This window comes from Rutidosis leptorrhynchoides, chromosome 11 (genome assembly GCF_046630445.1).
Source record: "Rutidosis leptorrhynchoides isolate AG116_Rl617_1_P2 chromosome 11, CSIRO_AGI_Rlap_v1, whole genome shotgun sequence".
Classification (NCBI taxonomy): Eukaryota; Viridiplantae; Streptophyta; class Magnoliopsida; order Asterales; family Asteraceae; genus Rutidosis; species Rutidosis leptorrhynchoides.
The window spans coordinates 186923238-186949101 of NC_092343.1; positions in this window are offsets into that span (position 1 = coordinate 186923238).

Genomic DNA, 25864 nt, shown 5'->3' on the forward strand with positions numbered 1-25864 from the left:
TTGCACTGTGATGTTTGCAGCATTCATTGTGGAGAAAGTTTTCTCCATCATGTCTGCATCACTTATTTCATGTCCACAGAATTTAAGTTGTGAATATGTATTATACAGAGCTGAGCTATATTCATTTACTTTCTTAAAGTCTTGGAACCTTAATGTTCTCCATTGTTCCATAGCAGCTGGAAGTAAAATTTCTCTTTGATTATTGAATCTGCTTTTGAGACCTTCCCATAAAACATGGGGATCTTCTACAGTCACATAATTATTTTGTAAGCATTCATCAATATGTTGATGAATAAAGCAACATGCCGTTGCTTGTTCTTTTTCAGAACAAGTGTTGTTTTCATTTATGGCTTCAAGAATGCCCATTGATTTAAGATGCATTTTTACTTTTATAACCCATGGCATGTAGTTGTTTCCAGTTGATTCTAAAGGAGTAAATTTAAGCTTTTCCAGATTCGATATTTTCTATTAAAACAAACAACATGATAAATTATAGTCACTTTATATTCATAAGTATATAAACATTAAACATAAATTTAATATAACATAAATGATAAGTAGGTGACAGTGTCGACCATATGTAAGCAATCATTAATAAATGTTATATAACATAAATATAAATATTAGTAAACATAAATGATAATTAGGCGACAGTGTCGGCCATATAAATGTTAGATAAAAGAAATATAAATGTTAGTAACATAAATGATAATTAGACGACAGTGTCGACCATATATTATTCAGGTGGTATAACCGACCATATATCATTTAGGTGGCAGAGCCAACCATAATTAGTATTAAGATTATCGTGCTGATAACATGTTATAATTCAGCAGGCTTATAACTACCTTTAGTGGTTTGATTCTTGATGTTATAATTCAGTAGGCTTATAACTACCTTTAGTGATTTGATTCTTGATTAAGAATATTAATAATGAAGTGTAAGAACAAAGATGATAATGGAGAGAAAGAAAGAAACACTTTGCAAGTGTGAGAAATGGTGCAAGTTTAATGCTTGCATTCATGGCTATTTATAGCAAAAATATCACAAGTTTAGGTAATACAATAATATTACTTTTGTGTATCAATAATTGACTATCCATTTATATATATATGTATTTATATATTATAACACTCATCTTCTTTTGTAATACAATTGCAATAACTGAATTTAGAAACCCAGAATAAAAAGCTTTAACATCAACTCAGTATATTATACATTTCTAAACTTCAAAATAATAAGCATATGTTGACCATCAAAGACAAAAATGGTAATTGCAATTTTAAGTCTTCCAAACCTATTAAAAAATCGATCATTTGACCGGATTGGTAGTGAGTGTAGGAGATGAAGAAGACGACAGCTATTTGCTGGGTGGAGAGCATGAGCGACGTCGTTTAAGTGAGGGTTTGTGAATATGGGCCGTCACTTTTAGGCTTTTTGTATTCAGTACTGTATTAGGTTTTTCAAACTTTAATGAAAAATAAAAAGAAGATATGTAAATGAGTTGTAATCCAACAATTTACTTGAAATCCAACGGATCAATCAGAACGCGATATATGGCGCGACAATCATGATTGAAAAAAAATTATTTTTTTCAATAAACTTTTTTGTTTGATTATATTTTTTTTTAAATTAGCATGTCAAATCGAATCACATGTGATTGTAAATCCAATCACATGTGATTCTGCATGTCAAATCCAATCAAATGCGATTGAAAAAAAAAATTCAATTTTTTTTTGAATTTGGATTTAACATGCAGAATCACATGTGATTGGGTGTTACAATCATATGTCATGTAGAATCACATGTGATTTACTGCATGTCAAATCCAATCACATGTGATTAAAAAATTTCGGAAAAAAAAATTGAACTTTTTTCAATCACATGTAATTATCGTGTCACATGTCGCACTTTGATTAATCCCTTAAATCTCAACTTAAAAGTTGATTTCATTTGAATATTCCCCAATTATAAATATTAAATATTTTTGAAAGTACTCATTTTCTTAAATAAGTTTTCACGGTACAGGGTCACTTAAAAAACTCCCTAAAACTCGCCTAAAGTTATGCAAATGCACTTTTTTTGTTTAGTTTCTTTAACAAGAAATAGTACTTTTCTAATATATACGGAGTACAAGTTTTTAAAGCTACATAAATATTGTACATCAGTTTATTAACCTTAACCACATAAATAAAGTATCGTGGAAAAAACATATACGGAATAAATAAATACCCTTTTGAGTTTTTGACTTTGTAGCCATCTTTCACCAATATCCCAAAATGACAATTACTTCGACCCCAATCACACTTGCTAAATACTTAAAATATAAGTTTGTGTTATAAAATATTTAGATTGTGTTATAAAATATCTAGATTGGATGTTAATTTTATTATTATTATATTTCTTGCATAGTAATATTTTATACTATAAATAAACATGTATGGTAACCATTTAAGGTGTACCATTTCTCTTGAAATATCAATATCAATATTTCTTCTCTCTTCTCTCTTTTTCTCTCTTTGTTCTTATAACCATTAAAGGTAGTTATAAGCCTACTGAATTATAACACGTTATCAGCACGAAGAGCTTAGTGTAATCAAAGGATATCTCAAACGATCACGAGTCACTGATCAAGGTATGAAATTATTAATAATTTTCAGACTCGAATATATCAAACTTTGGACTACTAACATTTTGAACTACTAATTTTTATTAAGTTCTTAGTGCATTTGTATTGTTCTTATTATATGGTTGGCTCTGCCACCTAAATTATATATGGTCGACACTGTCGCCTAACTATCATTTATGTTTACTAACTTTTATTAACTTCACTAACATTTATATTTATGTTATTTAAGTTATATATGGTCGGTTATACCGCCTGAATTATATTTTCTGTAATCTAACTCTTATTAACTTCACTAACATTTATATTTATGTTAATAAGACCTCATGATTGTACGCAACACGTCATTTGACAACACGGTACTTTATGTACGCAACACGTCATTTGACAACACGGTACCATGGGTCGAGATTAATTCCGATCAATACGAATATGATGAGGTCTTTATATGTTATCTAACATTTATGATTACTTATGCAATTAATCATTATTTATTTCATGCATACTAATGTTTATTCTTAAATTTATAATCTTAAAAGTTAAAATAAAAAAAATAGTTTGTATTTTTATTAAAAGTAAATCTTAAAAGTTAAAATAAAAAAATTAGTTTGTATTTTTATTAAAAGTAAATCTTAAAAGTTAAAATAAGAAAAAGTAGTTTGTATTTTTATTAAAAGTAAATCTTAAAAGTTAAAATAAAAAAAAGTAGTTTGTATTTTATTAAAATTAAATCTTAAAAGTTAAAATACAAAAAGTAGTTTGTATTTTTATTAAATGTAAATCTTAAAAGTTAAAATAAGAAAAAGTAGTTTGTATTTTTCTTAAAAGTAAATCTTAAAAGTTAAAATAAAAAAAAGTAGTTTGTATTTTTATTAAAAAGTAAATCTTAAAAGTTAAAATAAAAAAAGTAGTTTGTATTTTTATTAAAAGTAAATCTTAAAAGTTAAAATACAAAAGTAGTTTGTATTTTTATTAAAAGTAAATTTTAAAAGTTAAAATAAGAAAAAAAAGGAATGGTAAAATGGAGTAGCTTTTTGTCAAAAATGAAGTATTGAAAATGAAGTGGTCTCCTTCTATAATTAAAAAAAATATACTTTCATCAAATGAATTTTTTTGTGGCCGACAATTCCAAACACGAGTCAGTGTTTAGTTTATCAAGAATACCTCTTGCTTTGGTGAAAGGTCACGATCACGATATCGGGTGTTGTGAAATAATTAAAAAAATTTAGTCAAGTGGCCTTTTAAAAACTAGAAAGTTTTTTTAAACAAAAAGTTTTTTATATATTTATAATTTACGGGTAACGTAAAAAAAAGGGAAGTTTTTTTTTAAAAAAAAAACAAAGAAAGTGTTTAAATGAATTTTACAGAAAGGGGGAAAGCAAAGTAAAAAAAAAAACTTTTTTTTCCAAACTTGTCAAATATTTTGTTAAAAACGTGACCGTTGAAAAAAGGAGGTTGAATAATAAAACTTAAAAAACAAATTATTTTTAAAAGAGTGTGCATCAAAATGACCCGTTTAATAATGGGGAGTTAAAAAGATAGTCAAATTGTTTCAACGAACAAGGGTTCAATTGGATGTTTCTTAAAAAAAAAAAATTTCCAAATTTCCAGTTATTTGATTTAAAAAAAAAATCCGCGGGTACGGGTGATGGATCCAATGAATCCGCATCCACGACCCGCGGGTGCTATCCCTAATTGTGACAAGTACAAATCAACTAAAATGACGTTGGATCATGCTAAAATCACCAACATATTTTGTGCATCGTATTAGACGAAGTATAAGCTCAAAAGTTGGATATTTGTTTGCAAGTAACAAACTCAAAAGTATATTACCATTTCTAAAGACTCTTTTTATGATTAAAGAAACTCAGTGATCCCACATATTCCCACCTATATTAGTGTATTGAAAACAGTATCGTTTGCAAGTTTGCAACAATGCATTTTCTAATACTCCGTAGTTAATTGCTTCACATCTTGAGTTTGGCTGTAAGAAGGAAACCTATATACTCACATATTTCGTACGAAAGTATTAATGTTACAACTTTTTTTTTTTGTGTGTTATCATTCGTACGTTATACTCACAGGTTTTTTAGGCTAATCATTCGCGTGAAAAACTATAGTTAAGTTGCAATCTTTGCTAACAAGACAATTCACACTACCGTTATAAATGTCTATTTCAACCAACTTGCTACATTAAGCAGTTTCTGACAGTCACGTCCTCAATCATGACATAATTTTTATGTACATAGCTTCTACTGAAAATTAATATGCAAGGTACAACATATAACTATATGGTCAAATTCATTTGAGCCTTCGGAGTCACAAGTATATGATGTATATATATATATTACTCAATTAACAAAATAGAAAATCGAAATTAATTCATATGAATAGTAAAACGAAATTAATTAATTTACTATTCACATAAAAAGCGCATATTATAAAAGCGCATATGATTAAAAGCGAATATGATGAAAAGCACAGCGCATATGATCAAAAGCGCATATGGTGAAAAAACACAGCGCATATGATTAAAAGCGTATATGGTGAAAAATATATATGATCAAAAGCGCATATGGTGATTAATGAAAAAGCACATATGATGATTAATGAAAAGTATATTGTGAAAAAGAATCACAAATATTTCTTGAAAGAATTCAAGGTAAAGATATATGAACCAATTCATCCATCATGTGAACCATTTTGATATTTCATGGTTCTAATAGACGCATCTAGCGGATGGTCTCATATTTGTATGTTATCAAGCCATAATATGGCATTTGCAAAGTTTCTTGCACAAATTATTAAATTGAGAACACATTATTCTGATTACACCATTAAAAAGGATGAGACTTGATAATGCTGGTGAGTTAACATCTCAAGCATTTAATGATCATTATATATCTACAGGGATTGTTGTTGAACATCCAGTTGCTCATGTGCATACACAAAATTGGTTTAGCTAAATCAATATATAAACGCTTGCAGCTAATAACTAGACAATTGATAATGAGTACAAAACTCTCAATATTTATATGTGGACATGTAAATTTACATGCTGCGACATTAATTCGCATTATACCATGTGGAAGTCATAAATATTTAACTTACTACTTGATTTTGGCCAAGAGCCAAATATTTTCCACCTTAGAACATTGGTTGTACAGTGTATGTTCCAATTATATCACCACAACACGATAAAATGGTTTTTTCAAAGAAAGATGGTAATATATTTTGGATATAAAACATCTTCAATCATAAGATATACTAAACCCATGATGGGTGATATTTTTACAGCACGTTTTGCTGATTATCATTTTAATAAAACATTGTTCCCTAGATTAGGGGGAGAAATAAAAAAATAAAGAAAATGATGTTTCATGATGTGAACATCAATTAAGGTATATTGAACTCACACAAAAGAATGTGAAACGAAAGTTCAAAAATAATGCATATGCAAGAACTTGCAAATTAATTACTTTATGCATTTACAGATATAAAAAAGGTGACTAAATCATATATACCAGCGATAAATGCTCCAGCTCGAACTGAAATTCCAAAAGCTGGCAATAATGTCACTGTTGAGTCTTTGCCACGCATCAAACGTGAAAGATCAATTGGTTCCGAAGATAAAAATCCCCGAAAAAGAAAATCAGCTGATAATGAGGTAAAAGAAAGTGTTCAAGAAGAACCACAAATTAATATTCCTTCTGCAGAGGATATTGATAAATGTAAATACATAAATTGCGATAAATTATGCAATATTATGGAACCGAAATGAAATGAAAAATCTTGATGAGATATTTTCATATAATATTACAATGACATTATGAATAAAGATGATGATCTAGAACCAAAATCTGTCACTGAATATCAAAATAGACATGATTGAGCTCAATGGAAAGGAGAAATACGAGCTGAATTAGAATCGCTCAATAAAAAAAGGTTTTCGGATTAATCGTTATCACTTTTAAAGATGTGAAACGTATGGGATACAAATGAATTTTTATCCGAAAAAGAAATGTGCAAATGAAGTTACAAGGCAAAACTAGACTTGTAACTCAAAATTTCCCACAAAGACCGAAAATGAATTATGAGGAAAACTTATCCTCCTGTAATGGATACAATTACTTATTAGATACTTAATCAACCTGGTAGTTACTTAAATGCATCTCATGGATGTTGTAACTACTTATCTGTATGGATCACTTGATAGTGATATACATGAATATACCTGAAGGGTTTAAGGTATCATAAGCATCTAATGCAAAATCCAAGGGAATGTATTCTATTAAATCACAAAGATTTTTATATGGGTCTATACAATTGGGACGTATGTGGTATAACTGATTAAATGACTACTTGATAAAAAAAAGGGTATACATATAAACTTATTTTCCATGTATGTTTTATAAAAACAATGTTCGGATATGTGATCGTAGTTGTTTATGTCAATGTTCTTAACATCATATGAACAAATAAAGAGATCTATGAAATCATTCAACTTCTAAAGAATTATTTTGAAATGAAAGATCTTGAAAAAACCAAGTATTACCTTGGATTGCAAATTGAGCATATGCCTAATGGTTTACTTGTACATCAAACAACTTATACCGAAAAGATTTTAAAACATTTTTTTAAAAGACAAACTCATTGTCGTTAGATCACTCAATATTGACACTGATCTATTTCATCCCTGCGAAGATCATGAAAATCTTAACAGATCGGAAGTTTCATATTTTAGTATAATTGAGGTTCTTATGTATCTTATAGATTGTACAAGACCTGACATTTCTCTTGCAGTTAATTTGTTGGCAAGATTCAGCTCAAATGACAATGGGGCGGGATCAAACGCATATTTTGATACCCTTGAGAAACTGCTTATTTAAAATTATTTTATTCTAACGCTTCAAAACAAGATTTAGTTGATTATGTATATGCAGGTCATTCATCAAATCCTCATAAAAATAAATCTCAAACTCGATATGTATTCCTAAATGGAGGTACCACAAAATCATGGCGTTCTTAAAACAAACACTTGTTGCAACATCATCAAATCATGACGAAGTGATTGCATTATATGAAACTACTCGAAAATGTGTTTGGTTGAGATCAATGACACAAATCATTATTGATTCTTGTGGACTAGAACGCTATAAAAGACTAACAACTATCTTCACCAATAACTATATATGAAGATAATGCAGCTTGCATAATACAAATGAAAGAAGAGTATCAAAAGTGACAGAACAAAATATAAATGTTGATGAGGACGGTCATAAGTTTGATGGAAAAGAATGGTATGTTGGTAAGGCTCAGAAAAGACTACAAGGGAATAGGAATTGAAACAAGGGTTTGAGCAAACCATGAAGGAGAATGTAGACAAATCACAGGGGCTAAACTTGTACATAAAAGATTTAGATGATACAGTTTCAGATGAAAACCTCAGATTCTTCTCATATACTCAAGATCTCGTAAAAGACAACCAGATTAAAATGAGATACGTTCAATCAACAAACTCTGATGATCTTTATACCAAAGCACTACCAACTGCTATTTTCAGAACACACGTTCATAATATTGGCATGAGGCATGTTCAGAAGATGTAACAACTCAGGCGTTGCCTACTTGAGGGGGAGTCAACTCTATGCTGCACTCTTTTTCCCTTAGCTAAAGTTTTATCCCAATGGGTTTTCTTTAGCAAGGTTTTTAACGAGGCAGTACTAGTTATTCTCTAATAAAATTGTCATCCAAGGGGGAGTGTTATAAAATATCTAGATTGTGTTATAAAATATCTAGATTGGATGTTAATTTTATTATTATTATATTTCTTGCATAGTAATATTTTATACTATAAATAGACATGTATGGTAACCATTTAAGGTGTACCATTTCTCTTGAAATATCAATATCAATATTTCTTCTCTCTTCTCTCTTTTTCTCTCTTTGTTCTTATAACCATTAAAGGTAATTATAAGCCTACTGAATTATAACAGTTTGCTAATTATGAGTAGTTGATATTTTTTTTCCTTTGGCAAAAAAACAGAAATTAAATTAATACTATTTTTCATGAAATTGTAAAAAAATCTTACAATTACAAAATGCTACACATGGACTCACAATGAATCTTGTTGCCGTGAGCGACCCAATAACATGACCCAAAAAACTAACTTTAAATCAGTAGCAACTTAAACCCAATAAACATAACAAACAGAAAGCCAACTAACATCCTTACACTACTACTAACTTTAGATCCGTACCCAACTTACAACTTACTTGAATCCCTTGCACTAGCAACCAAGAATGGGAAGACCAAATGTAAAATTGGTGAGCCGCACACTCCTTCGAATTTACAAGCCATTGAATCACTTTCATCTTAACGCTTGATACTAATGTGCCCAAACACGTATATGACCCGTCAAACACGACCATGAACAATATAAAAGAAGAAGATCCAACGTTTCGACTTGATCCAAACACCAGACACAATTATCTTCGTCTTCAACTCTTAAACAAAGTCTACACCTTAGCACTTCACATTTGACCAAGTACTCCAATATTCACATTTGAACTGATTATGGATCTTATCCCATCCACAACTCAGTACACTTTCTCCACTTCTAACCTGGACACCATTTGTTGTTCGAATCTAACCAAGCCTATAGACTTCCAGTCCAGCCCATTACTCTTGAGAAACAACATGAAACCCACCCCGATCTCCCATCTGTGGAGACTTGAACATTGTCGTAAATAATTTCATTCCATATCTCTTTAAGGACTTTAGGGGACACATTATCTACCATAATTTCTTGGATAGCAATGCATTGTAATAGAAATTGATAAGAGAACCCACTATTCTATTTGACCACCATCTTTGTAATATGATACCAAATTGCCAACCTTACGACCTTTATACTTGTTCCCTAATCTCCTAGTGTTCCACGTCGCATTCACATGGTTTAGCTTTGTTATGTCGTTCACTACTATCGAACATTCATTCTAAAAAGTTGTCGAATTCCTGGTTGATATTTTTCTTTTCATTAATGTTATTTCTTGGATTTAAACGCTTACCATAGACCTTAATTGGCTTACGAGGGAAAGCAGGAGTCTGATCAGTCAACGTAACATAATCTTCATAATCTTCTTGCTGATCGTCGAGTCCAGCTTCTACTTCATCACTTAATTCTTTAGCTTTCAACCTTTTCCTTTTGTGCCCCTTTGTTGGACTTCGATGAAGACTGACCTTCCCTTCCTTATTATTGAAGGGTTTAGATTATTGGGAATTCTTCTTATAGATTGCACATGAAGAACGACAATCCAATGTAGGGCATTGACGAAGGTCCCATTTTTCGTGATTGAACCTTGCTGAGTGAAAAAAAGTAGGCGCGTTTGGAACTTCCACATCAAAAGCTGATGTGTTTTGGGCCGGCCCATTAGCAGTAGGCTAGTTAATCGCAGATCCAAGATCATTATCCAATAAAGTAGTGGGTTTGTCCACTAATGAGGAACCAATTGACTTTATAGAAGATATCAACTCTGGTTGGTCAGTAGCTCGTACATAATTAGCAGCTCTAAAAGTGTTTTCCAAGTTTATTTTAAGGTTATTGGGAACCCTCTTCTCAAAAGTACTGCACTGAGTCACCAAAACAGGTACACTCGCTGAATTTTTGTTTAAAACAATACCTTTATGCTTCTCATAAACCTCCAAATTTAAATTAGATTTGGAAAGTGTGTTAATACACCCTGGACCAGAACTTTTGTCAGTTTGTGATCCTGACAATTCAAAATTTGAAAAAAAGTTGACTTGTACCGGCGTTAGTGAAAGCTTTTCCGGCGAAACATGTACCGTCGTTGAAGGATCTTTTTCTGGCAAATCCAACCCATCTTCACCTTCATCTTCCATCGTTGTGTCTTCATGTAACGCCCCTAACTTACAAAACTCTAATAATTGATATAAAAAGAAATTTAAAATACAAAAGGGCGTTAATCTTATTCAAAGTCAAACTATAATTAAAGTCGAAGTCAACCAATATTTTCATAAATTTTTAAACACCTATATATAAATTACTTAATCTTGGAACAAAAACTCTAAGGCAAAGGTGTTAAGTCCTCTTCAATTCTACACTCTTCCCTCTATCCTAAAGCCCATTGATCACCTGTCGTATAAGAAAGAAAAATGGAATACGACTGAGTCAAAGCCTAGTGAACGGATATAACAAACGCAGGAGTATAGTATGACATGTCAAAGACTTATTTCAATACAAGCTTTAATACAAAATAGACTCATTTTCAAAACAAACTTATTATCAAAAGAAAATTATTTTCAAAACGAACTAATTATCAAACGAACTTATTTTCAAAACGAGCTTATTTTCAAAGCTAAGTACGAATAGATATAAATCCACAATACCAAAGATGTCAAAATATGAAAGTATACTACAAAACACAAATTTCATAAAATAATGCACTAAGAGTCAAAACAAATACGTAACAAAGTATCAAAATGAAATCATAGGGTAGCTACTGCACTAGTCATCCATATCGGTGACGTTTCGTATGATACTACGATAAACGTCCACCGTCAAAACAAAATCCTAGGATCGATCCATACGCCTCCTATCAATATCAAATAACAAAGAGCTCGTACCACCACCAGGTAATCAAAAGGAGACACTGTAGATATAACAAAATACACTGCTACGGTAGATGCCACATTATCGGTGTCACAATAATGCACTCATGGGACCTCCATGAATAGGTTACTCTTAGGCACATTTTAAGAAACCGTTTTAACCGACATATGATTACAAATTTCCAAATACTTTTCGAATGATTAAAGGACTTAATAACATGTTTAAAAATTTTTAATATAACGAAAACAAATATTTTACGTTTGACCAAATACTTAAAATATTTTCAAATTATGGTATGTCGTTTTAGTTTAAAAACCACGTGTCTATTCAACCGATCGGTCTTACTTTTGTCTCTAGTCATTTACATTTGTTTTAGCCCATTATAAATAACAGCTTTGCGGAACTTAAAGGGACATGTAAAGCCATATGGAATGAGGGACACTCAATACGAATCACCGTACCACTCGCCGCACTCATACATGTTCTACCAGGCTGTTTCGGGACATTTTCGGAGCTGTTTTCGAGACATATTCAGGCTGTTTTGGGGCTGAAATTACAGCTAAATTCGGGACTGTTTTGCAACCTTTTGGGGCTGATTTCAGGACTAATTTGGTTGGGCTTTTCGTGACAAGGTTTTGATACAATTTCCAAATATTAAAGTATTACAATTCCCCAAACTACAAATGAGATTAGCCAACTCGTTAGTACATCAAATATTGGGAAAATATAATATACACAATTTAAAGACTAATAAACAAAACAAACTTTCAAATAAACATGTCATACCAGTAAGATTTATACACAAATTGAAACAAAGTTTTGAGAAGAAAGATTTACCGAAGTGATCCTAGAACCACCTAGAATATCCGTACCTGAATTAATAGCTAAAGATCCGTTAATCGGCATGATCCTCCCAAATTCTTGACAGTGTCTACATATACAATGTACTAAACTTAGCACCTCGATAACACTATCCTAGTTTCATTTTCCCCTTCTCTGGATGTCCCCATACCTCATTACTTATCGTATAAACACATCAATAAAAAATGTGAATAGTTGTATATGATTATTCCAACTCTCGTAAACGTAATCATATTTCAGTCGTATTGTGGGTGTTACCATTTATAATGTAAATGTAATCATATAATTATTTTAATTTAACCAAAACATTATAGTTGCCATTTACAATGAAAACATATTCATTAAAATTAAAATATGATGTTAAAAATAAGAATCATAAAATCATATCATCTTCATCGTTTCGTTCATATAGCCATATTTATCAAATTTAAACTCTTAGATTTTATGAAAACTTTGACCTTTAAGACATACACAACAAAACATAACTTATAATATCATATTGATGTTTAATGTAACATCCCGAAAATTTAAGGTATTATTTTATTATATTTTAAACAGTAATTTAATGATACCGAGGGAGATCGAGATGTTTCAGGAAGTAGAGGAGACTTGAAATATTATTATTCTTAATGATAATATAGTGTTTGGGGTGTCGGGTGTTAGATGTACAAAAGTTTGGTGTATGTTGCGAGGTTATGCGCACTCTCACCAATTTGGTCATAACATTCTCGTAAGGACTCGGATTGAGGCGAATCAAAAGCCCAGACGACCGTAATTCGAGCCCGAACGTTTTTAATTTCAAGTTGTGAGCTGGAAGGCTCCAAGAGCGCCGCTTTTAGGGCTAGGAGTGCTGCTTTTGTACATGTTTGGGTGCTGGTTGCATTTTTGGACTTTTAAATGAAGGGCATATTGGTCAATTCACTTGTGAACGTGTATATGGCTTGGAAAGCAGATTTCTATCTCATTCTTATCCTTATTTCACCCACAAAAATCTCTCATCCATTTCTAGAGAGAGAGGAAGCACTTTTAGAGTGAGAAAGCTCCAATGGAGGAAGAAGATGATGTTGCATGCTCAATTTAGAACTAATCCTTGATGTTGCTGATGTCTAGCATCATTTAGATGCTAAGGTAAAGCCCTAGATCTGAGTTATTGTGTTTAATCTTGCTCTTGTGTTAGGGTTTGAGTCATGATTGTTGTAAACCCCATTTCACTTGGAAATTTGGGGTTAATGGTGTCCATTGATATATGTAAACATCTTTGAAGGTGAGTTTGTGTTGGATGATGAATTTTGTGAGTTAGTCATCATAAGTTGGGTATTACTAACTAGTTAAATTGTTTTTTGGTGAATTGGTTGGTCATAAGAACATGTTTGAGGTGTTAGATGGTCAAAAACGAGTCATGCACACCACGTGTTTGATGAAATGCCTCAACTAAAATCTTATGTTGTTGATAATGATTTTTCTTGTTAAAATGAGTCATTTAAAGGTGTATGATCTGGTTATGGTCAAATGAAGGTGTTGTGGTTCATTTTGGTTTGAAATGGTGTCATTTTGGGTGAAACCCGTCACCATAAAAACTGCATAAATCATAATATTGTAAAGGTCATATCTTGCAAACCGTGACTCTGTTTGAGGCGTGTGAGCACTTTTTGGAAAGGTCTTTGAGTGTACTTTCCAAAGAATAAGTTTGTATTTACTGTTGTAGTGACTAAATGGGTCAAAATCTGCTGTCAAAAGGGGCTATTTGGCTTGGGTAATTGGATGAAAAGTGAGCAAAGTGTTATTGCTTGGGATTATGAACATGGTATATGTGTCTATAATTTTAGGGTGTTGTTGAGCTCAACTTACCACATGTATTGGGGATGGTTCGGGTCATTTGGGTCGAGGTCAATTCGGTTGAATGGCACTTGTTGTGTGTGGGTTGAAATTACCACCCGTAGTGCTAATTTAGTGATGTCCATTTAGATGTTTAAATGGGCGAGTGTTAGTGAGCAAGGTAGAAACCCTTGGTTAAAGGTGTTGGTATTAGATTCTCTTTTAGAGAATAAGTGTTTATATGTTTGTATGCCTATATTTATATAGGTGATTTCTTGCTTGGATGCGGTGGCGATGGTATTATATACATGGCGTGTGCTTGCATTCCAAAGTAAGTGGATTATTTATATGTGCATATATATAAGTTGTTTGCTTGCGGGGTTTAGTGGCGAGTACTATCCGATTGTGAAGGATTTTACTCTTCGTTGGCCACTTGGTGCATTGTGGTGAGTGATGTCTCTAATAATGACTCGCTCTTCGTTGGCCACATTGCGTTTGGGGAAAGTGGTGAGTGTGATTACTTTAAAGTTCACTATTCGTTGGCCACTTATAAGGATGTGAGAAGTGTTACCAATTGAGACCACACTTTTCGGTGACCACATTCGGGTGTATATGGCGGTGCCATCCGGGAGGCACCTTCGTTGGCCATGTACACGGGTTGTTGGAGCTATTCATTTGATGATTAGCATTTTTGAGAATGGTTAACCATTTTGCGTTCGTTTTTTGTATATTGGTAGTGTAGCGTGTTATATTCTTGTTTATGCAATTAACATGCTAGCTTATACTCGGATTATGTTGATTTGCGTTAGTGATGCTACCTTTTTTGTATATTGGTAGTGTAGCGTGTTATATTCTTGTTTATGCAATTAACATGCTAGCTTATACTCGGATTATGTTGATTTGCGTTAGTGATGCTATCTTGTATGTGGTTATGTGTAAGTGGCACAAGTAAGTGGTTTATGTATGTATGGATATAATTATTGCACTCACTAAGCTTTGCTTACTCCTTCGTTGTTTACTTTTTGTATAGGTACCGTTTGATGTATTGGAGGATTCTAGTAGCTTGGCTAGGTTGCTAGAATTGGCTTCTGATGGAGTAGCATTGACTTTGGATGTGGTTGAGGGTTTGGTAAAATCCTCGGGATCATGCTCATGGTATTGGGTTGGGATGTCGAGTCTTAATTCTTGATTTAGTGCAATTGGGTCGAAATTGTCACCTTAATTGTAACGGGTCTCTTGTTGCAACTAATGATTTGTTCATGGATTTGTACGACTTAAATGTGGGAACGTATGTAATTTGGGTTACATTGAAGTTGTGTTTGAATCTTGGAATGGTAAACGTGTGTTTCGATTTTAGTGGGTTGGTTGATCACTTAGCAAAATTTGAACCTGCACCTGTTCAGGACCAAAAGCGCCGCTTTTAATCAAAAAAGCGCCGCTATTTATCTGCCGGTTGTAGCCTTTTTGATCAGTTGGCAGAAGCGCCACTTTTGGCAGCAAAAGCGGCGTTCCTGTGATACAAAAGCGCCGCTCCTGTTTTTTTTTCTTTCTAAAAGTATCGTTTTACGGTTAACGGGTTTGTGTCGTTTCATTTAAATACGTTGGTTTCAGTTGTTTTCGATCAAAGATATGAACTATCGATGATTAACGAAAATTATTGACAATCGAGTTAGGATTAGAAGTACCTTTGAAAGGAGATCGAATTTGCACCGTAAATTATGTAAGCTTCTCGTTCCCGATTCACCCTAATAGCCTCTTTGGGTTTATCTCTATTTTATTGGAAGTTTATTGTTTACCAGAAAGTGTTTGTGATTCAAGCTTAAATGAATATTCGTTATTATATTATAAAAAAATACCATGTGAGTTTTGTGGAGTAAATGGCAACAATCATTGCTAATTAATCGAAGCTGTCAGTTACATAAATCTGATTCGTTTTAAACGTATGACTATATTATATGCTTACGATACAAGTAATATTATTAACTTAACTAATTTAAAAGCTACAACAATTATCAACTTATTGATATGTAACTATCTTAATTATATTTCACATTATTATAGTTATTTAACTTAACATAATATGTTAATTCTACTATCAAGTCATTAAAATTATAACCGATTATTACACTTCGCTTCCATTCATATTCCTATTCACAGGGCTCTGAGTGACACTATCATTTATAGCATTATTAATGCTATCGATAAAATCATCATGATCCTTCAGATCAATATGCTCAGTGGGGTTGAATTCACTATCCACTTCATGTATCCAAACTTTTAATTTTCGCTTGTTTTTTAGTTTAGTGAGGACCATTTTATCAAGATGTGAGGCCTCATAAACCTCCATTAACACAAAAGGAAATCTTCTTTAGTTAAGTCATATGAATTTTTTGAAATGTACAACACTTCACCCAGATCACGGACCACAGTAGTAACATTTTCCATACCTCCATGATCAACCGGAATGCCTCTAACTTCCAACCATGTTACCCTTGAATATACACCACATCTATCCTTCATAGGAATGACTTTTAGAAACTCGTTTTTGTTATTACCATACAGGGGACCATGTCGAATGTTTTCAAAGCTTTCATTGGTGGAGCATCGAACCATACCGCCATATTTCCCCCATAGATAGCATTTATCAATCGTAGCCTTTCCGGTAATGAGCCACTCAGCAAGCTTGGGTTTAGAGAATTCAACCTTATCGATGATCAACACCATTTGATTCATGCCATCACTAATTTCTTCATTCAGTTAACGTTGTAGTTGAATTATCTTGTTATAGCTCTCCTTGTGTTTACCATAATCGTGGAAATCCATCCCCTGTCCAGAGTGTTTTGTCTCCCTCCTGTTATCTTTTTTCAAATTTGGTGATCATTTTTTGAACTTAGCATATCCCAGCCTCACTCGATTGCCCTAAAGTGATCTCCCATCAGGGGCGGAACATTGTGGAGACGGGGCGGGGCACCCGCCCCAGCAGGATTTTATTTTAAAAAAATTTACAATAAAAAAATAAAAATTTTACTAAAAAGTAAGGTTTTTTTTAGTGTTCGTCCCAGCTGTCATTGAAAAATTTAATAAAATTCTAAGCCTACCGCATCTATGGTCGGATCAAGTTCCGCCACTGTGTCCCATGCATGCTTCTGATTGCTTCTGACGCTTGTTCAGAGTTAGCGTATTTTATGAACACATATGTAATAACTCGTCCTAATCTATAAGAATGAATACAATAACATATGATTACATCGCGAGGTATTTAACCTCTATATGATATATTTTACAAACATTGCATTCGTTTTTAAAAGACAAACTTTCTTTACATCGAATGTTGACGACATGCATACCATTTTATAATATCCAACCTATAAATGACCTAATCTGTCATTTACTTAATAATAATCTTGATGAACTTAATGACTCGAATGCAACGTCTTTCGAAATATGTCATGAATGACTCCAAGTAATATCCTTAAAATGAGCTAATGCACAGCGGAAGATTTCATTAATACTTGAGAATAAACATGTTTTCAAGTGTGAACCAAAAGGTTGGTGAGTTCATTATTTTATCATAAACAATTATTTTCATCATTTTAATAGACCACAAGATTTCCAGATATATAATTGTACACGTAACCCGAGTACAAAATAACACGCGTAACCCGCGAATTAAAAATACATCTCATATCAGGCATTTCGCATAAACTGCATAGAGATAAAAATCATTTATATGGTGAACACCTTGTAATCGACATTAACAGAACGCGTCTAGAATATCCCCATCATTCCGGGACTCTCATCGGACATGATAAAATCGAAGTACTAAAGCATCCGTAACCCGGATGAGGTTTGTTAGGCCCAATAGATCTATTTTTAGGATTCGCGTCAATTAGGGTGTCTGTTCCCTAATTCTTAGATTACCAGACTAAAAAGGGTGATATTCGATTTCGATAATCCAACCATAGAATGTAGTTTTAAGTACTTGTGTCTATTTCGTAAAATATTTATAAAACAGTGCATGTATTCTCAGTCCCAAAAATATATATATAAAAAGGGAGTAATGAAACTCACAATACTGTATTTTGTAGTAAAAATACATATGACGATATTGAACAATGCAGAGTCGGCCTTGCATTCACGAACCTATATAAATTATATATATTAATGTTATTTATGTTTGTAATCAAACAAGTTTATATATTTATGTTATTATATATATATATATATATATATATATATATATATATATATATATATATATATATAATATTTCAAATTAAAGTATATGTTAAGTCATTTATTTTAAATATCCTATTTTGATGTTTTGAAGTATTATCTCATGTATTAAAACTTATTATATAATTATCTTCAATATTTGAAATCAGTTCTTAATATTAATTTAAAAAAATAGATTATCAATGTTAATATATTAAATAAAAATATTTTTGTGTTAGTAATAAAAATCATAAAATAATGATATTAGTATTAATATTAATAGTTGTAATAATAATTTTAGTGATACTATAAAAATTCTAATAATAATATTGATAGTTTTTAATGATAACAAAATAACAATTTTAGTAAGAATGATAATTATACTAATAATGATAATCATATTTATAATAAAATGATAATATTAGTAATAATACTTATGTTAATAATGATAATAACAATAATAATAATAATAATAATAATAATAATAATAATAATAATAATAATAATACTAATATTACTTAATGATATTATTTAGAAATAACAAAAAAATGATAATAATATTAATCCTATTATTTATATTAACATAATAACAACAAATATTAATAATAATAATAATAATAATAATAATAATAATAATAACAATGACAATAACAATAACAATAACAATAATAATAACAATAATAATAATAATAATAATAATAATAATAATAATAATAATAATAATAATAATAATAATAATAATAATAATAATAATAATAATAATAATAATAATAATAATAATAAATAAATAAGAAAAGAGTACTACCTTCAAAACAATGCTAAAAAAATGATGCAATAATCTAGGCTCGAACCCGTGACCATTAGTTACCCCAAAACGCACACAACCCATCTGAGCTAGTCTGTTTCTCTGATTAAATTGTTAAACTAAATGTTCTTAATCTATTCTCTGTTTCACTTCATCTCCTTCCCAGTTTCATTCGATTGTCTAACGACCCGTCCTAATCCATTCGGACGAATACATTACAATTGATTACATCGTGAGGTACTTGACCTCTATATGATACATTTTACAAACATTGCATTCGTTTTTAAAAAGAAAATCTTTCATTACATCGAAAGTTGACGGCATGCATACCATTTCATAATATATCCAACTATAAATGACTTGATAATAATCTTGATGAACTCAACGACTCGAATGCAATGTCTTTTGAAATATGTCATGAATGACTCCAAGTAATATCTTTAAAATGAGCTAATGCACAACGGAAGATTTCTTTAATACCTGAGAATAAACATGCTTTAAAGTGTCAACCAAAAGGTTGGTGAGTTCATTAGTTTAACATAAATAATTATTTCCATCATTTTAATAGACCACAAGATTTTTATTTCCATTTCTCATAAACATACATCCCATGCATAGAGACCAAAATCATTCATATGGATTGAACACCTGGTAACCGACATTAACAAGATGCATATAGAATATCCCTATCATTTCGGAACACCCATTGAACATGATAAAATCGAAGTACTAAAGCATTCTAAATTCCAGAATGGGGCTTGTTGAGCCCGATAGATCTATCTTTAGGATTCGCGTCAATTAGGGGGTCTGTTCCCTAATTCTTAGGCTACCAAGCTAAAAGGGGCATATTCGGCTTCGATCATTCAACTATATAATGTAGTTTTAATTACTTATGTCTATTTCGTAAAACATTTATAAAAATTGCGCATGTATTCTCAGTCCAAAAATATAAAGGGTAAAAAGGCAAATGAAACTCACCATAATGTATTTTGTAGTAAAAATACATATGACAGCATTGAACAAATATAGGGTTGGCCTCAGATTCACGAACCTATTATTCAATCATGTATATTAATACACGTAATGGTAATCGAACAAATATTTATATTATTAGTGATTTTATTTGTTATTTTATATCATGCGTTTTATTAATAACTTAATTAGATATATTTATCTTTATATAGATAATTAACATTTATTACAAAAGTATTAATATGGTTAGGTTTTATGTTACAAATATATTTTTATATAGAAAATCTACATTTGATATATTAATAGTACTAATAATAATAATGATAAAATAATACTAATTATGATAAGAGTTATGGTAATCCTAATAATAATAATAATGATAATTTTAATAATAATGATAATGATAGTACTAATAATAATAATGTTTGTAATCTTAATACTAATAACGTTTAATGATAATACTAATTATAATGATAATAATTTTAATAATAATACTAATACTATCATTTAATAATAATAATAATAATAATAATAATAATAATAATAATAATGGTTATAGGTTAATATTGAAAATAATGATTTTCGTAACCTTAATAATAATAATAATAATAATAATAATAATAATAATAATAATAATAATAATAATAATAATAATAATAATAATAATAATAATAATACTAATAATGAAAATAATAATAATAATAAATTACTACCTTAAGAGTATAAGCTTTAAAAATAAAAATGTCTCTACCAGGACTCGAACTCTTGACCTCTCGCTCCCCAACAACACCCTCAACCATGCTGCCATTTCTGGTTTTCTATCTTAAACTCATCAGATTTATTTATAAACCGAATTATCCGATTTCCTTTCTCCTTCATCTTTATACAGTTAGCCCACCCAACAATGGATCTCGGCCCAAGAGCCATTTACGGCCCAACAGCAACTTCATAATCCTTAACTTCGCTAGCCCAAATGATAATTAAAGGTATATGGCCCAACTAAACTATATGTGGTGTGTTCTCAATTTAATTTAGAAACGGTAACAAGTATAAAGTAATAACAGCCGAAATGTTTGGTTACCAAATTGTACAGGTGGGGTTACCACTTTAGAAGTTGTCGAACAAAAAGAAAAAAAAATTATAACACGCACAATTCAGTTCATGTACCCCTTCATCATTTTTATTCGTTTAAACATTGTAGCTGGAAGTGGGTTTTGATAAATAAAGGAAACTCGGCGGATAAAAAAAACGGTTAGTAGCTATTGAACGAAAAAAAAAAATAGGCTGTACAGTAGTTGTTCGATGGTGGTGATTTCGAACTAAAACAGAAAGATTATCGAGTAGGTTTATAGTTAACTATCACACCCCCAGTTAGGGCCTGGGTGAAATGTGACTTATTATCAAAATATACCAACATATTATATAAACGAGAACAAAACTAAATGATTAAATTAACTTGAATGAGTACGCAGTGGAAAAATGAAATGTCGTTACAATCGGAAATAAATAATTGTTCAAATGAAAAGGTAAAATATGCGATAATTTCTTGATCCTATGTCCAAGTAGCATCACATAAGCAGTAGATAGGTAATCTTGAATCAAACAGCACCTGAGACAAAACATGCTAAAGAGTCAACCAAAAAAGGTTGAGTGAAGTTCATAGGTTTAACAAAAGTTTGACCGTTGTTTTAGACCACAAGGCTTAGTTTGTAAAGTTGATATCGCAAGATCAAAAGTTATGCCAATGCGTGATATTTAGACTAAACGTTCAAGTTTGCCCCATGAAAAGTTAGTTCTCCTTGTCGGTTAAATTTCATTATCAAGTAATACAAAGACTTAGTCAAATGTATCGGGGACGTTACTCCCGATAGGCCTACCCCCAATAATTAAGCATGCTGCAACACTTAAAAATATCACTGTAGGGTCTTAGTCGGACATAGCCGGGTATAGCATAGTTTAAGTAGTTTGGTACTTGTGTCTAAAGTGTAAAAAAAAAGTAAAAACAGCATGTGTCTCACCCCAAAAGTAAGTAAGTTTGCTATCAATAAAGAGGGGATATGAATTCACCTTAGTAAGTAGAGAGAGAGTTATTCCTCAGAATAGAGAGTTGAACGAGTGAGCAGGAAAGTCAACCTATTGACATTTAAGAGTAGTTAAGTATTTTGCCCATGTTTGAGTTTAAGTACGTGTTTATGTATAGTTTGTTTCACTAAATTTCTGTTCCTAGTAAGTTTCTATACTTAGAAAGTTTCTACTTAAAGAGTGTTTTCCATTTTAGGATACTTGTCGTATTAGATCAGCTTCCAATCACCCCTTTCCCTTCGAATGGCCATTTGAGATCTAGGGGCTTGAGCCATAGGACCCTTTAAATCGGAAGTCCAAACCCTCTGCCTAGAGTCTCGTAGAACCATTCGTCAAGAAAGTTCGAAGATCTATACATCTCTAATACATATCCCAAAACGTTCTTAAGTGTTATAATATATGTAGTAGGTTATAGGTGCTAGTATTAGTAATAGTGTATACATATTAAATAATAGTATATGTAGTATTAGGGTTTCATTAACTAGGGTTAGTTGATTATAGTAGTATTTAATTAACTAGGGTTTAATAATTAATGTTCTAGGGTTTCATAAATTAGGGTTTAGTAAATTAGGGTTTTATTTAATGTAGTAATGATTAGGTAATGATTAGGGTTTAATAATTAAAGTGGTATTAATTAATTAGGGTTAGGTTTAATGAATTAGGGTTTAGTAATTAATTAGGTTTTTAATGAAACTAGGGTTTGATTAAAGTAGTATAGTTTAGGTATAATTAGGGTTTAAGGTTTTAGTATATATATGTATATGTAATCGTGTATATATGTATATGTATACAAAAATTAATTTTTACAATATATATATATATATATATATATATATATATATATATATATATATATATATATATATATATATATATATATATATATATATATATATATATATATATATATATATATATATATATATGTATCGATTTATATGTATATGTATATATAATTATTTTGTTTCCTTAATTAAACAATAACAATCTTCCATGTAACAACCTAGGGTTATAAGATCAAAGCTTCCCCCCCCCCCTTTTTTTTAGTCGATATTATACACATACATATATTCATATTTTTTTTTTTACATGTATAGATCTAGGTTTGTTCTTATGTTTATGTGTTTATGATTTTATGTGAATATAGATTAAAACAAAGATCAAAGAATTAAGAAAATAGATTAGGGTTTTATGTTTATACCTTTGAAGATTCAAGTAGATTAACAAAGAAAAGAAGAACTTGATGAAGATGGAAGATCAAAGCCTTGAATATCTTGAAGAACACCTTGAAGACTCTCGAAGAACACGAAGAACACTTGAAGATTTCTTGGAAACCTTAAGGATTTCGATGGTGGTGGGGGATTTTCGGTTTTTGGCCGAAAATTGGAGAGGGAGAGAGAGATTTTTGAGTGAGGAATGAAATTATGATTTGGTACATGGAATGGTTTAGCCTAGGGGTCAATTTATAGGGAGGATAGGAGCATTCTAGAATTAAGGTTTTATAAGGAATTACTTAGGGATCAAGTTAGCTTGGAAAAAGGGTTAGGAAGGGATGCATGGGCCAAAATTTAGAGGGCTATATGGGTAATTTTACCCTTCCAAATTGGCTAGGGTTTTATGAGCTAGGGTTTTAATATTTTCACTTAAGTCCTTGTACTTTAATTTAGCTTAATAACCCTCAATTATTCAAGTTTATTCATTTTAATTACACAAGCCTTTTTAGTTATTTATTTACTCATAAAAGTTTATTAACTTATTATTTTTATTAACTTGTCAATTAATGTATAAAGTTAATTATCGTATTTTATAATTCTTAACGCCTAACCTTTATCGATTAAAGTTTACTTATTAAGTTTAACTATTTTATTGGGCATTTAATAAGGAAAATTTTGAATGGAAATATGAGAAATGTAGTATGGAAAAATGAGAGTCGTTATATTACCTCCCCGTTATTGAAAACTTCGTCCCGAAGTTTTTTTTAGGTAGTTTCCTCGTTTGCATCAGCAGTTGAGAAGAGATGGGGATATTTCCGTTTCATGTGGTCTTTGCGTTCCCAGGTATATTCGGGGCCTCTACGCGAATTCCACCGAACTTTAACGATAGGTATGTTGTTTTTACGCGTTTGTTTGACCTCTCCTTCCATGATTTCTATAGGTTCTTCAACGAAGTGCATTTGCTCATTAATTCGAACATCATCCAGAGGAATAACGAGTGTGTCATTGGCAAGACACCGTTTAAGATTTGAGACATGAAACACATCATGTACTTGACTGAGTTCGGTTGGTAGTTCTAATCGATATGCCACAGGACCGACCCTTTCAGTGATTGTGAGAGGTCCTACATATCGTGGACTGAGTTTACTTCACTTACTGAAGCGAACAACACCTTTTCAAGGGGATACTTTCAACATGACTTTATCTCCAACTTGGTATTCGATGTCTTTTCGTTTCTTATCAGCATAGCTCTTCTGTCGGCTACGGGCAGTTTCTAAACGTTGCTTAATCTGAACGATCTTTTCAGTAGTTTCGTGAATAATTTCGGGACCAGTTAAATGTCTGTCCTCAAGTTCATCCCAATACAGAGGGGATCTACACTTTCGTCCATATAAAGCTTCAAAAGGTGCAGCTTTAATGCTAGAGTGATAACTGTTATTGTAGGAAAATTTAATCAAAGGTAGGTGTCTATCCCAACCTTTGCCGAAATCGATTGCACAAGCACGTAGCATATCTTCCATGGTTTGAATAGTTCTTTTACTTTAACCATCAGTTTATGGATGATAGGCTGTACTCATGTTGAGTTGAGTTCCAAGAGCAGATTGTAAAGTTTTCCAGAATCTAGAAACAAATCGACTATCGCGATCAGAAATAATTGAGATAGGAACACCATGACGTGAGATGATTTCTTTAATATAAAGCTGTGCTAATCTCTCCATCTTGTTGGTTTCCTTGATTGGTATGAAATGTGCAGATTTAGTAAGACGATCAACTACGACCCAAATAGTATCGTTACCGTTCGCAGTCTTTGGTAACTTAGTAACAAAGTCCATAGTGATACATTCCCACTTCCACTGCGGAATATCGGGTTGTGTCAACAGACCAGAAAACTTTTGATGCTCGGCCTTGACCTTCAAACAAGTAAGACACTTACTAACATAAGTAGCAATGTCGGCTTTCATATTAGGCCACCAGTAGAATTGCTTCACATTGTGATACATCTTACTGGAACCAGGATGAATAGAATATCTAGTCTTATGAGCTTCATCCAAGACTAGTTCACGGAGATTACCGAAACGAGGAACCCAAATTCTGTTGCTAAAATACCGTGTACCATTAGCTTTCACTTGAAGTTGGTTCTCAAAACTAATGGGTCCTTCACCTTTGATATGTGTCGATTTAATGGCTTCCAATTAAGCTTCACAGATTCGTGAGATAAGATTTGATTTGATTTTCAGGTTTAGAGCACGAACACGTTTAACATCGTCTTTCCGACTAAGGGCATTGGCAACTACATTGGCCTTGCCAGGATGATATTTCAGCTCACAATGATAATCGTTCAATAACTCAAGCCATCGGCTTTGCCTCATGTTCAGCTATTTTTGATCAAAGATGTGTCGAAGACTTTTATGATCAGTGTACACCGTAAAATGGGTACCATACAAATAATGTCTCCATATCTTTAATGCAAAGCACCTAACTCAAGATCATGGGTGGTATAGTTCTCTTCATGTTTCTTCAACTGCCTTGTTGCGTACGCAATAACTTTTTCACGTTGCATTAAAACACAACCAAAGCCTTGCTTCGAAGCATCGCAGTAAACAGCAAAGTCGTCAATACCTTCAGGTAAAGATAGAATCGG